We start from the raw sequence: 16160 nt of genomic DNA, 5'->3' as shown, positions 1-16160 counted from the left end.
TAATTTTGAAGCTTCCGAGCTGCAATGCAATCCCACAGTCCGGACTTCGTCAAAGATTGCTTGACCAAAATTTCAATAAATTTGTTTGAAAAAAGAGGGTGTGACAGTGCCACCTCAACTTTCACAAAAAGCCGGATATGACGTCATCAAAGACATTTATCAACAAAATTAAAAAAAACCATCTGGGGATATCATACCCGGGAACTCTGATGTAAAATTTCATGAAGATCGGTCCAGTATAGTTTTCTCGGAATCACTTTATATATATGTACACACACACACACACACGTGTACACATACACACACATACATACACTTGTACACACACACACACACATACATACATACATACATACATACATACATACATACATACATACACACACCACAACCTTGTCTCGAGTCCCAGTCAATGTGAAAACATTTAGTCAAAACTTGACTGAATGTAAAAAGAGGGTCAGTTGGTTTATGGCCGCCATGGTTGCCAGAACTGGACCCAAATCGGTAGGACTGAGTCAGCCAGTCAGGCAGCTTGCAGCAGTAGCAACTGACCGCAGCACGGTACTCACTGGTCGGATGGTTATCAGGAGCAAAAGGTTGTGATCAAAAAAGGAATGGGAGATTTACCAGTAAATTATTTACACTGTGCACATTTTGTAATTTTAACTTCATGCCGTTCAAAACGAGCTATACCAATTTAGGACAACCAAAACACACCAATCCAGATTCTTGAGCAAGTTATCTCCCTTGAAGAGAAGGAGCTCTTCTGTCGAGAAGTCGTGTCAACTTGGAAAGGATACCATCAACTTGTGAAAAGAATGACAATCAACACCGAGCACATGAGTTTTAAACCAGCTGTTCAGCTGCCTGTAAGACGAGACAATCTGCCAACAAGGTACGTAAAGCTTTGTTTGAGGTAGCAGAAAGGTCGAGTTACTGAGGGACTGAAGATTGTTGTGGGGAACACCTTTTACATCTTCTATGTTTACATCTGCGCGGATGGGAGGTCGCAGTCGCACTTTTCACGTGACCTGTCTCACCAGTTGAGATACGAAAGTGAATATTGACGGAATGTTATCGCGATCGTCATACATCGAAGATAACATTAGCTTCTGCATGTTTCTCTATATTTCAGTATCGTCTGAGTTGTTTATCACAACCTTTGTAGTGTGCGTGGTGCCTTGCTCACTGCATGAGTAGCACTAGCATCACTAAATCCTACCAGGGAACTTCTGGTTGAGATCGGGATTCTTATCTCAGCCATGACATACAAATGCGTGTTGCTACAAAACTTAACAGTCGCTAACCTTCTCTAAAAACGTGGGTGCATGTAATTTTGTAATGTCAATTGCGGCTCAATCAATACCAGCACAGTGAAGTGTCATTGGTCGCCCAAGTACAACTCCTTTAAACATGTGCTATTCATGCCCCCCTTGCCTTTCTCTTGATGTTACCCTGGCCTTTCTCTGTGTCAGAATCTATGATCTTGTCACAGCACCGTTGCTATCAGGGAAAATGATGGGTTTTGTGAGCACATGAATGTTCCAGATCATGCATCAATAATCTCTTCCTCCCCCCCCCTCTCTCACTAACACACACACATGGATGTACCCTGCTAAGGCCAAAAAAAAAAAATTGTCTGTTTAGGGTAACCCGACCGACCCTATCGATTTGGCGCCGACCCAAAAACTTTTTTTTTATTTAAAAAAAAAACAAGTCGCGTAAGGCGAAAATACAATATTTAGTCAAGTAGCTGTCGAACTCACAGAATGAAACTGAACGCAACGCAACGCAACAAGACCGTATACTCGTAGCATCGTCACTCCACCGCCCGTGGCAAAGGCAGTGCACGTGGAATGGACAAGAAGAGCGGGGTATTCGTTGCGCTGAGAAGGATAGCACGCTTTTCTGTACCTCTCTTCGTTTTAACCAGAGACTGTAGAGTACACAGAGACGCTTCATTCGGCGCTGAAAATTGAAACAGGAAGCCCCGTGGCGCCACCACGCGGAAACATGTAAAAACCTACTTTCCCTTTCCACAGCAGTAGCGATATCGTGCAGCACAACCATGGCCGCACCAAAAAGAAAACACAGCGGGGCATGGTCTTTGGCCGTCAATTGCTCAAACTCACATGCCAAAGGCTTCAGGATGTTCAAATTTCCTGAGGAAGAGAGCAAGTGAGGATTTTTTTTTTTTTTTCTCGTTAAATGTCGGAAAATCAGTAAAAAGTGTAGCGTCGAACTGCGTGTATTCTACCAGAACAGAGAAAACACACACTGTACACAAGCTCAACAATGTGATTGCGCAGTTGTTTAATTAACATCAGGCTTAATTTTGTTTTGAAGGACAACTGAACAATTGATTCTATTCTTCGTCCAAGCGCAAAAGTCGAAAACTTCTCAAACTAGAATACTTGTGACGATGCTGTTCAAAGTGTCATCCAGTCGGTCCGTACCTCGTTAATTCATCTCAATTCGTGTGTGTGTGTGTGTGTGTGTGCGTGTGTGTGTGTGTGCGTGTGTGTGTGTGTGTGTAACTGACTCAGAGAGAGAGAGAGAGGGAGAGAGAGAGAGAGAGAGAGAGAGAGAGAGAGAGAGAGAGAGAGAGAATGACAATGACAATGACAAATCTTTATTTTTCGAGGGTGACAAGAATAAGCATAGATATGCTTTTTTGCATCTGGCCCTCGTCCTAAAGAGGGACTAAACTATTTTACTATAACTATGACTAGGAAAAAAAAAAAGAGAGAGAGAGAGAGAGAGAGAGCTTTAGCTTTCTGAACAAGAAAGAAGCAACCGATAAGAAATAAGACAATCATCGATCGATCAAGATTCTTTAATTAAAGTCAGCTAGGTCACAATAATGTTTAAGTTGCTGTATTTTACAGTTTTCCTTACATGATAATTTCTTAGCACCGTGCAATTGACTACCCATTTCACTTTAGTTAGAGGTGCTGGGACGACGCCAAGTTGACTAAATGCCTAGTAGTTACCGATTTGACCGGGAACTATTTCGTTAACGATTTATTCCTGACATATTTTCTCAGGCTTAAGTGACCATGTATCTATATATATATATACGACTTGTGTCTGTTTGTCTGTGCGTTTGTGTATCTGTCTGTGTATTTGTGTATTTGTGTATTCGCCATGCACGGCCAAAGTTCTCGATGGATCTGCTTCAAATTTGGTGGGCATATTCAGGTAGACCCGGGACACGACACAACCTGGTCAATATTTCAACACGTGCTCTCAGCGCGCAGCGCGGAACCGATTTTGGTTCCACCTCAGCTATTTTGGTTCCACCTCAGCTTACTACTATTTTTAGAATGTCACTGCGCTGTCCACCGCGCTGAGCGTCTTCGGATATTCCCGGCGTTCTGTTACTGTTACTATTTTTAGAAGGTCAACGCAGTGTACAGAACGTAAATTGGACCCGTAAATTATCCTCACTGTAAAAGTGCAAAGGTCGAATCAATTTACAGCCACGCGAAAAATACACTGTCATCTATCTCTCTATACATACGGCTTCTCTGTGTTTTTGTGTGTGTGTGTGTGTGTGTGTGTGTGTCTCTCTCTATATGAGCAACACCTGTGCATTGTTCAGTTCTGTTTGTGATGTGGTCTGGCGGCTTTTGTGTAATTTTATGTACTGGCCTTCCTTTGAGAAGCCATAACTTGCTCAGTCCTGTTTGAGTGGAGTTCGCCTCCAAAGGTGATTAACACGGTTACATTCGTCGACAAGGATGGGACTCCATATAGTCAGGAATGGCATTATGGCCACTGAATCATTTTCGTGCTGTTCCCATTCCACGAATCTGGGAGGGACCTAAGCTTGGCGGGTCCATTGTTCGGACCCGGCGAAGCCGGCGTACGGCTCTAAGTACTTCTTCCCGGCGAAGCCGGCTACCCGGCGAAGCGGGTATTCATTCTAGTACAGTATGTATTTGTATTTGACTAAAACACACAAAAATAACGACGGTTAGTTCGTGAAAAGACACTGACTTGAATCATGTTTGCATAACTACAGCGATGCAGCGGGTATTGCCGCCTAAGTAAATTTGATTTAATTTTAATCTACACCATTTTCTGCGGTGTTTTTATGGTCATTTAAAAAGGATGTTCACAAACAAACATATTTTTTCGTTCAGTTACTTTTTGCAGCGCTGTCAGCCGGACAGAACAGACAGTATGTTAATATAAACGTGATATAAACACAGCCGACAGCAGCCGCTAAACGCGAACTTCCTTGTGCGGCAGGGAGTGGCTCTTTTCCCGCGCGCTGGCTGGCCGGTCTCACTTTCGCACCGCAGCGCAAAGAAGGATGAAGCGTCTCTGTATACTCTACAGTCTCTGTTTTAACTTTCTGAGCGTGTTTTTAATCCAAACATATCATATCTATATATTTTTGGAATCAGGAACCGACAAGGAATAAGATGAAAGTGTTTTTAAATTGATTTCGGGGAAAAAAATTTGATAATAATTTTTATATATTTAATTTTCAGAGCTTGTTTTTAATCCGAATATAACATATTTATATGTTTTTGGAATCGGCAAGTGATGGAGAATAAGATAAACGTAAATTTGGATCGTTTTATAAATTTTTATTTTTTTTTACAATTTTCAGATTTTTAATGACCAAAGTCATTAATTAATTTTTAAGCCACCAAGCTGAAATGCAATACCGAACCCCGGGCTTCGTCTAAGAGTACTTGACGAAAATTTCAACCAATTTGGTTGAAAAATGAGGGCGTGACAGTGCCGCCTCAACTTTCACGAAAAGCCGGATATGACGTCATCAAAGACATTTATCAAAAAAATGAAAAAAACGTTCGGGGATTTCATACCCAGGAACTCTCATGTCAAATTTCATAAAGATCGGTCCAGTAGTTTAGTCTGAATCGCTCTACACACACACACACACAGACACACATACACCATACCCTCGTTTCGATTCCCCCTCGATGTTAAAATATTTAGTCAAAACTTGACTAAATATAAAAAGAAAAAAAAAGAGGTAAAAATGCTAAAAAGAGACATTTGGCGTTTCTTTCTCTCCCTTTCTCTCTGTTTTATTTATACGTTAGTTTTGAAACATGTATTCATCAAATATAAGAAGTGAATGTTCAGCCAAATAGCATATTACACACACAAAAAAAAAAAAAAATTTACCTACCTACCGACCCTACTTTTTTTGGTCATGTTACCCTAAACAGACAATTTTTTTTTTTGGGCCTAAACAATTTGTTGGTCAGATCAAGAAATCATTTGGAAGTACCGGAAATTGAGTGTCTCTGTATCTCTCATTCAATCTGGCCACAAAACGTTCTTTTTTGGTGAGTATATAATAATATGATGCGCTTTTCACTTGCGGCTGTTATCGCTTTGTTTTGGCATTCATTTCTTCTGGATTTTTCTCTCTTGGGAGCTGATTTATACAGTAAGGCCAATTTGACTTTGAAACAAACATAACTTTGACACGCATACATGTGTGTGTGTGTGCGAGCGCAGTGTATTAAAAAAGTAATTGAACGCTGAGGTGTGTGGTAATCTATTTCTGACACCTTCATTAACTGATCAGACCTAGAAAACGTGCGAGCTTTGAAGAAAACAGCATCATCTTCTCTCAGTCTCATTCAGTCAGTCTCTCTCTGTCTTTCTTTCTCGATCTGCCTCCCTCTCATTCAAATGTTCCGTTCCACAAACGTGAGTCACATGAGGGCTCTTGTTCATTTTAGGCACAACCTTATTACACATGTATACATGTGAAATACTAAATCCCATTTATTTACTACTTTTCTATTCATGCTCATCATCACTGTTTCAATCATGGTTGATGCAAAGCTAAAACACTGTAGCAGTTTACGTAATGTTCCATGCGGACTCATAGGACAGTAGCTATAGCTGGTCAGTTGCACCTGGCCTGAAATAGCTCCAAATGTACTGGCTAATAAAAATTGTTCGGTAAGGGGGCTTCCTTTGTGTCAAAACTGTTGAACTGTCAACCAACCACTGAGCCAGGGCAGGGTGTTAGACAAGTGATTGAGATAAAAAAAAAAAAAAAAGGTATGTGTCAGTTGTCGCAGTGTGAGGCCGGAGAATAACAGTCAACACTGCCAGGGATGTTGTTAGGCATCAGTCATAGTCCGATTAACTGCCGCCCATATCGAATTCATTTGGTCAGGTGTCAGTCGTATGTCCTATCATACTTCGCAGAGGGCAGACAGAATCCGATTAAATTTGGTTTGCATTGGTCAAAGCGCTTACATTGCATTCAATTTAGATCACAGATCTGGGCTTGCCAGAATTGTGTAGCTATGTATTTAAGAGCACAACACTAGGGTTTTCCCTTTTTGCATTCAGCAAAAAGTGTAAACCACACACAACCCCAAACACAGCAGCACATTTGCAACAAGAACTGATCCAGTGCATCGGTAACTGACATAGTCACATAGAGAGAAGAGTTGCTAGCAGGCAGTGATGTGTAAGACCACAATGTCGGTCACGTCAAATGTCCTTTTGAAATTCAAAACGCCAGTCAAATGTCCTATTCATGTTGATGAGGTCAGGACAATTGTTCGATTCACAAAAATGTCTTGCAACACCTCTGACTGCTGTAGTGTATCACATATGATTGTACTTGCAAGAGAAGGCACTCATGAAATTACCTGCACAATTTTTTAGATGTATATTTAACAAAATCAAGGAAAAGAAAAGCCAAACAAAGAATGTCAAGTGGCAGCCCAAATTTTCGACCTGTTGCCAGGCCTTCCTCAGGGGCGTGTAATTCTGCGAGACGCCAATTCATGCATTAATTACTAAGCAACACAATACCATGGTTATTTCAGTTACGAGTCACAAAGCAAATATTTCAAAGATAAAATATATATATGGTCACAGGCACAAAATGGCGTCGAGTCAGAAAAAGTGATACAACCTCCGGAAAAGGTCTCTTGTTGATGCTTCTTTTTTATTTAAAATCGTGAACATGAAGAGCATTGACGAAGAAGGTATTTTTCTCGGCTCGGACATGACTCCGTAGCGTGTGGTTCACGTGTGCGGAATATAATCGATGTTTTGTTGGTGATTATTGACGGTGATCTGTTGCAATTCTGTGACACCTACCAGCACTCAATGCATGAAAGATAATCTCCTGTTGTAATGTTATGTACACATTCTCATTTTTCTTGCATTTTCTGATGATGATCTGAATTTATGTTCCAGGGCTGCTAGTTGCTTTTTTATTTGTACCTTCTGTGTGTCATTTGTTTTCTTATAATTTCTGCCTTTGTAGGTGTGCATATCTGTTTAAGATACAGTATCACTCAGAATCCTAGGTGTCTCAGTGTGGCGTTATGTACAATGTATTTTTCCCTCTTATCTCTTACCTGCTACATATGTTATCTTGTTGGCTCCACGTAAGTGTAGCCTATGCGATGATAAACTTTGTCTGTCTGTGCGTGCGTATGTATGTATGTATGTATGTATGTATGTGTGTATGTCTGTGGTAGAAACTTTAACATTTCCGAGTCTATGGATTACGTCAGTCTCGGTCAAAAGTGTTCGACGTGTGTGATAGAAACTATTTGAAGACGTCACATTATGACGTAAGAGGGTTAGACGTCACGCAAAGGAATTACGGTACTGAAAGTCTCGGTCATTGTTATTGTGAGCGGGCCGAGACTTCTTGGCAGATCCAGGGTCTCGCTTTCTTGCATAGTTTCACCTATGCTTACTGTGTGTGTGTGTGTGTGTGTGTGTGTGTGTGTGTGTCTGCGTGTGTCTGCGTGTGTGTGTGTGTGTGTGTGTGTGTGTGTGTGTGTGTGTGTGTGTGTGAATAGAATAGAATAGAATAGAATAATCTTTATTGCCATGAAACACACAGTTTATAAGGCACGTAATTAATTAACAAAGAAACTGTAGTAAAAGAAAACATCACCGTTTTTTGAAACATTCGTAAACAAACTGTGCTAGCTGGGTTTGTAGTTTGGGTATTTGTAATATTTGGCTGGGAAGAGTGTATTGGCCTGAATAGGCTATGCTTGATATGAATTTTTCTCTAATGGAAGTATATTTGGTGCATTTATCCAACAAATGTATTTCATCCTCTATCATATTACATTTTTTGCATAATCTGTCATTTACTGGTGTATTTAAATGTCGACCCTTTTCAATTTCTAAATCGTGTGCACTTATTCTTAACTTTGTTAATGCTTTTCTGTGATCTAAATTTTTTACCTCATTGATATAAGATTGCAATTCGTATTTCCTCGAGTCTGTTACTTTTGCGTAGAATTTTAATTTTGAACTTCCTTCAGACTTTTTATTAATCCAGAATTTTATGAATTTGCATTCTAATTTCTCTTGTATGGCTTTTTGTAACTTTTTAGAATTAAATGTAGATTGATTTTGCCAGACATGATTAAATCCTAATTTATCTACTGCTTGTTTTATGAAATGTGACCATGAACTTTCCCGTGACGGATCTAATAGTGATAAATATGCTTGATATATGTAGGAGTCTTTTTTAGTCTCTAGTATATGAGCCCAATATTTTATGCATTGTGATAATATTCTCAATCCTATTGGAAACCGTCCTAGTTCTGCTAGCACTGGAATTTTCATACTTTTCTTATGCGTACCAAGAATGAATCTGCAAAATCTTATATGTGCACTTTCATGAGGGCATTCCTTGGAGATGCAACATTGAAAAAAGGCATCAATGTCGTCAAATATATGTGTATTTTTTATAATGTACGGAAACCATACTTCTGCGCCGTAACAAATAATTGGGGACACTAACAAGTCAAATAAATTTAAAATTGTTTTTGTTTGAACAAGACTATTTTTGAACGCTTTTCGAAGAGAGTAAGCTGCTTTGTTTCCTTGTTTGCTAAGATGCTCCTGGGCAATATTTAAATTTCCATTTTGGTTGAACACTATACCCAAATATTTATACTGGTCTGTTCTTTTGATAATACAATCTCCACATTTAAATATTGTATTCATTTTGGGAAGACTACGACAAAATATTACAATGTTCGTTTTTTCAGTATTTATTTTTAATCCCCATTGTTGACAGTATATATTTAAGTAATCTAATTTTTGTTGCAGACCTAACTTTGATTTGGATAGCATTACTAAATCATCTGCATACATTAAACATGATATTTTTGTTTTTGAGTTTATATCAATGTATGGTGAATCAAAATCAGGTATATTTGTAGTGAAGTCGTTTATGAAAATGTTGAACAGTATAGGACTTAATGTATTTCCTTGATGAACACCTTTTCTGACATGTATACTCATTGGACACTCTTGATTGTATTCAGTTCTAATGAATGAATTTGTATACATATCTTTTATTATATTGAAACAGTATCCTCTTATCCCTAGTGTATATAGTTTAAGTAGAAGTGCTTCGTGCCATACATTATCAAAGGCTTTCTGAAAGTCTACAAAACATGCATACATTCTTCCATTTTTTAATTTTAAGAGATCGTCTACAATTTTTTTTAATACGAAAATTTGGTCCGTAGTTCGATATCCTTTTCGGAAGCCTGCCTGTTCTTTCCTAATTATGTTATCATCTTCTAAGAATTTTGAAATCCTTGAATTCATTACTTTGCAGAATAATTTACTAAGATTACTGCTCAAAGTAATACCTCTATAATTGCTTGGGTTAAGAGGGTCTCCCTTCTTATAGATTGGTATGCTTATACTTGATTTCCAATTTTTGGGATAATGTCCAGTAATTAATATTAAATTAAATAACTTTGTTAAAATATGTACAGTTCGATCTAAGCTTGCTTTAATAATCTCATTTGATAGTTTATCTGGTCCTGGTGCTTTTTTGTTTTTCAATGACTTACTTTCAATTTTAATTTCTTTTCCTGTAATTGGGTTATCTAATGTGGGTATATTATATTGATGAGTACTCTGTTTTAGTTCCTCTGACACTTCCTTACTTCTTTGTTCTGAAATATCTGGTTTAGTTCCGATTAAATTTGCTAAGTGATTTAGCCATTTGGTTGGATTTATATTACATTTATTATTATTTCTGTCATTATCACCCATTGATTTTAGGTCTTTTAATGTTTTCCAAAGTTTATTTGGATCATTATTGAATTGGTCATTTAATATTAAAACTAATTTATTTCTATATTCTCTTTTTTGTTTCTTTATTAGAGAATTATATCTTTTACGTACACTATAATATTTTTGACAAAGTGAGCTATTAAATGGATATCTGTTCAAAGCGTTTAATATCGATTTTAATTCTTTTCTTTGTTGATAACAATTTTTGGTAAACCAAACTTTGTTTCTTTTCTTTTTTCGAATATTGATTTTCATTTTAATCTGTTTGTTTAGGCTATTATTTGCAGCATTATTTAATATGTCTGTAAATTTATCTGTGATATTATCAACATTGCTCTCTGTGTAACTGATTTTGCTTATTACACGGGTTTGTTCTATCTCTAATTATAAATCTTGTAGTTGTCTATTCATATCGGGAGCACTGAGAGCTTGCATAAGTTTTTCATATGAACTGCTGTCCCATTGGTACGTCTCTTTTATACTTAGTTTTTCATTAATATTGTATGATATATTTTGATTGTGTTGATATCTCATTTTTTTATAAGTATTATCTTTATTTATTAATGGGAGTCTGATTTTCATTTCCAATGGGCAATGATCTGAATATACTTGTAAATTCTTGACCCTCATGCTTATAACGTCCTTAAGAAGGTCATGGGAACATATGAAATAATCTACCACACTACAACCTTGGGGTTGATAACAAGTGAATTTGCCTTGTATGTCTCCTATTATTCTTCCATTGAGAATGTGTATATTGAAATTATTGCATAAATCAACTAATCGTCTACCAAATTTGTGGATCACCTTATCCATTGAACGTCTGCTAAATATATCATCAGAGGAATAATCAGGGGGCAATGTATATATGTTATTGATATTATCATGTTCTATGTAATCTTTATATTCCCCAGATCTTGCATTGAAATCACCACACAGTACTATTGATCCTTTTGCAGACAAGTCATCAATGTCATTTTCTAGATCCTCCCACATTTGAACTGTATTGTCTTTACCGAATGACGAATGCTCTGGTGGTAAGTACACACATGCGAGAAACACATCATTGTGACCAGTATCTGTCATTATTTGTATCCAAACTATGTTGTGGTTACTTTTGGGTAAAATTTTCACATTGGGTCGAATTGAATCTTTGATAAATAAGGCAATCCCTCCAGATGAGCTTCCTGCTTTCTTTCTTTTGGGTCTAATAAAGTTGATAGGTCTTCCAAATCCTGCTAAAAACAGTGATTGTTCTTCCTCTTTATTAAGGTGTGTTTCCTCTATAAGTACAATGTCATGTTCTATTAAAGAACTTGAGACTTTCTCTACATGTAACTTGTTGATTAAGCAGCCATCTATTGTTCCTTTTATCCCTTTAATGTTCCAGCTCAATATTGATATTTGTTTGCATTTGTTCATTGTTGTCTATGTATTTTAGTAGGGCTTTCTCTGTCTAAAGCCAATGTATCTGTTGGCCTGCACAACGTATGGTGCGGTCTGTTCTTCTTCAAGTTGCTGTTTCTGGTATCTGTTGTCTTCTCTTTGGTACTCATGCTTGTTGAACTGCCCATTATACGATGTGTCTTGTTCTGTTTCCAATCTTGAATTCTGGTATGGGGTGTCTCCTCTGTAGTAGGTGTATCTGTCATACTCTCTATTGAAGTAATTCCTGGTTTCTGCCCCATTCTGTGGAGTCGGGTAATGGTTATCTTCTCTGGAGTACCTAGATCTGTTTTGATGCCCACCAAATGATCTCTTTTGACCCTCTCTGAAGTCAGCGTGTCGATTGTACTGCCTGTTGTATGATACATATGTTCGATGTTGATCCCTGTAGTCGGTTTGGTCATCTTCCCTGGAGAACTTCCATCTGTTCCAGTGACCATCAAATGATCTCTTTTGATCCTCTCTGAAGTCAGCATAACAGTTGTACTGATTGTTGTACGGGATATTTTGCCGATGTTGTTGTTGTTCCCTGTAGTAAGTTTGGTTATATTCTCTAGGGTGCAACGATTCGTTCCTATGACTGCCAAATGATCTCTTTTGGTCCTCACTGATATCAGCGTGATCATTGTACTGCTCATTGTACGAAACACGTTGCCGTTGCTGTTGTTTTTGTTCCCTGTAGTCTGTTTGTCTCCATGGCTGGTTTCTCTGGTTCGGAAATGACTCTCTTCTTTTGTGATCTGATTGTTTGCTCCAAAGAAGGTTTTCTAGATGGTAGCCAATATTTGTCGCGAGGATTCCATCTCCCCTTCTATTCGGGTGTATTCCGTCTCTTTGTAGATGTGCAGCAACATTTGCGTTTCTAATGAAAGAAACTAGTGGTACCCGTGCTACGCACTTTGTGTGCTGCGCATGCGATGTCATTTTGTTGGTTATGTGCTTGTGAAAATGTTGTTTGCACCCCTCCCCCCCCCCCCCCCCCCCCGCACATTATCCCGCATATAATGAATTATATTCTCTTGGTGAAAAATAAAATGTTAACCCTTACACCGGTGCAATTCTGTAACACATGTTACATAGCCACTGGTGAATTAACAGAGAGAAAAATAACAAAAAACAGTCATATAGGTTTTCGCATCAATGGGAGGTAATCGGAACTGACCAAAAAGACTGCGCGACCGCACGCGACTATACAAACAAACAAAATAAAATACAGCAGGTATGGCGTTTGCATGAATCCATGATTACGTCTACATGAACAACAGTGATAAAAGTGCGCATCTCTTCCCAGCCGTGCAGCGCTTTGAAAGTTGGAAGCATTAAAATTTAAACGGGTAAAAAAAGCCATCGTGAAGATACGAAAAAAAGTATGACGTGTAAAATACTTAATGATTCAAACGCATAGTATAACATATGTAACTGACAACAGAAAATATATACATGGTTCACACACACAATCGAGTGCACACATCCATGCTTATTTAAAGTTATGTACACACACACACACATACATACATGGCATCAAGCAACACACAATTAAATGACACATATGGATATATGGAATATGGAAAACGTATAATGGACATGAACATGGCAAGTAATTTACACCGTTACCTACTATAAAATTGATGATATATATATACCACACACTTGCTATTCGCCTAAAAGCTTGCAGTGTGCTGTGACACATATAAGAAACCAGAAGAAAAAAGGACTTTACTTTGGCGAAAAGAGCATATGCTGCTTATTTTTGTACATAACTGCTATAACTGTATTTTTTCCGAACACTTACATGTAAAAAACATAGAGATATATCTTACCATTTCACTAAGACAGCCAAAATAACGGTCAAATTAAGGGGAGATCATGATGACGTACATGTCTATGGTTGCACCGGGGGAAAATATTTAGTCGCTGGAACCTATAAGGTTATACGGCGACTTATCAGGTGATAATGTTTCGAACTTATCTTTTAAAAATTAAGTAAACAAATCTATGGAATATTTTGGAGTTCCATTAACAGATAAACAGATCTATCTATCTTCTTATATAGGTTTTCGCATCAATGGGAGGTAATCGGAACTGACCAAAAAGACTGCGCGACCGCACGCGACTATACAAACAAACAAAATAAAATACAGCAGGTATGACGTTTGCATGAATCCATGATTACGTCTACATGAACAACAGTGATAAAAGTGCGCATCTCTTCCCAGCCGTGCAGCGCTTTGAAAGTTGGAAGCATTAAAATTTAAACGGGTAAAAAGCCATCGTGAAGATACGAAAAAAAGTATGACGTCTAAAATACTTAATGATTCAAACGCATAGTATAACATATGTAATTGACAACAGAAAATATATACATGGTTCACACACACAATCGAGTGCACACATCCATGCTTATTTAAAGTCATGTACACACACACACACACACATACATACATGGCATCAAGCATCAAGCAACACACAATTAAATGACACATATGGAATATGGAAAACGTATAATGGACATGAACATGGCAAGTAATTTACACCGTTACCTACTATAAAATTGATGATATATATATACCACTCACTTGCTATTCGCCTAAAAGCTTGCGGTGTGCTGTGACACATATAAGAAACCAGAAGAAAAAAGGACTTTACTTTGGCGAAAAGAGCATATGCTGCTTATTTTTGTACATAACTGTTATAACTGTATTTTTTCCGAACACTTACATGTAAACAACATAGAGATATATCTTACCATTTCACTAAGACAGCCAAAATAACGGTCAAATTAAGGGGAGATCATGATGACGTACATGTCTATGGTTGCACCGGGGGAAAATATTTAGTCGCTGGAACCTATAAGGTTGTGAAAATGTTGTTTGCACCCCCCCCCCCCCCCCCCGCACATTATCCCGCATATAATGAATTATATTCTCTTGGTGAAAAATAAAATGTTAACCCTTACACCGGTGCAATTCTGTAACACATGTTACATAGCCACTGGTGAATTAACAGAGAGAAAAATAACAAAAAACAGTCATATAGGTTTTCGCATCAATGGGAGGTAATCGGAACTGACCAAAAAGACTGCGCGACCGCACGCGACTATACAAACAAACAAAATAAAATACAGCAGGTATGACGTTTGCATAAATCCATGATTACGTCTACATGAACAACAGTGATAAAAGTGCGCATCTCTTCCCAGCCGTGCAGCGCTTTGAAAGTTGGAAGCATTAAAATTTAAACGGGTAAAAAGCCATCGTGAAGATACGAAAAAAAGTATGACGTCTAAAATACTTAATGATTCAAACGCATAGTATAACATATGTAATTGACAACAGAAAATATATACATGGTTCACACACACAATCGAGTGCACACATCCAATCCAATCCATGCTTATTTAAAGTCATGTACACACACACATACATACATGGCATCAAGCAACACACAATTAAATGACACATATGGAATATGGAAAACGTATAATGGACATGAACATGGCAAGTAATTTACACCGTTACCTACTATAAAATTGATGATATATATATACCACTCACTTGCTATTCGCCTAAAAGCTTGCGGTGTGCTGTGACACATATAAGAAACCAGAAGAAAAAAGGACTTTACTTTGGCGAAAAGAGCATATGCTGCTTATTTTTGTACATAACTGCTATAACTGTATTTTTTCCGAACACTTACATGTAAAAAACATAGAGATATATCTTACCATTTCACTAAGACAGCCAAAATAACGGTCAAATTAAGGGGAGATCATGATGACGTACATGTCTATGGTTGCACCGGGGGAAAATATTTAGTCGCTGGAACCTATAAGGTTATACGGCGACTTATCAGGTGATAATGTTTCGAACTATTTAGTAAACAAATCTATGGAATATTTTGGAGTTCCATTAACAGATAAACAGATCTATCTATCTTCTTATTATTTTAGGTTCGTCTGGGGTAGAGAAATAAAACACACAGCTAGGTTCGTCTGAGGTGCGGTCGCGTGTTTAGTCGAACCGAAAGTTGAAGAAGAACCAATCACAGATCTCTTTCGCCGCGATGTCAAAGTTCAGGTCAAAGTTCACTGTTGTCTGCTCAAATTTGCGAGACAAACCTCTTCAAACTTTGTTCGTGGACAAAATTGGAAGTCGGGACCTAGCGGAATCGATTTCCTGGGTCACGTTGGCATAGCAACCGAAGGAGAAGGCACAAATCCGCGCGGTTTGGTCACAGGAATCGAAAAACCACCCAAAATCCTACCAGTATTATATAGTAGATGTTCATCTTTGATTGGAATGCAGCTTCCATCTTTGCATTGATAAGGTTCGTGCGAACATTCATGTCCCTTGAGGCTGTTGGAACCACCTGACTTACAATGATCTTCGTTTGGGGAAAATTTTCTTCTGCTGTCTTCACACAGGCTTTCAGTTTTTTTGAGGGTGTTGAGTTGTCTACTTTTGCATCATTCACGCCGACATGAATGAGAATGGCTTCTGGTTTTTGTTTTATTGACTTTATCCAGGGCCGTAGCACAGCTCCTAAAAGTGGTCCGGCCATAAAAAAAATAAAAAGGTACTTTTCCCGGGAAACGAAAAACGTGAACTAAGGTAGATAAC

The 16160-nt window shown here is 38.1% G+C and overlaps 1 protein-coding gene across 1 annotated transcript in view; it reads left to right on the top strand.

The window, feature by feature from the left end:
• Positions 1 to 7831: 7831 nt before the first annotated feature.
• Positions 7832 to 16160, top strand: part of LOC138975026 (ankyrin repeat domain-containing protein 27-like) — a 59079-nt gene continuing 50750 nt past the window's right edge. Inside the window, exon 1 of the mRNA XM_070347676.1 lies at positions 7832 to 11132. The gene's annotated coding sequence lies outside the window, so the exon portion shown is untranslated. The remainder of the gene's footprint in view (positions 11133 to 16160) is intronic.

The sequence above is a fragment of the Littorina saxatilis genome, linkage group LG1, assembly GCF_037325665.1.
Source record: "Littorina saxatilis isolate snail1 linkage group LG1, US_GU_Lsax_2.0, whole genome shotgun sequence".
Taxonomy (NCBI): domain Eukaryota; kingdom Metazoa; phylum Mollusca; class Gastropoda; order Littorinimorpha; family Littorinidae; genus Littorina; species Littorina saxatilis.
The sequence above is the reverse complement of the archived record's forward strand: the minus strand, read 5'-3'. Positions and strand labels throughout refer to the sequence as shown.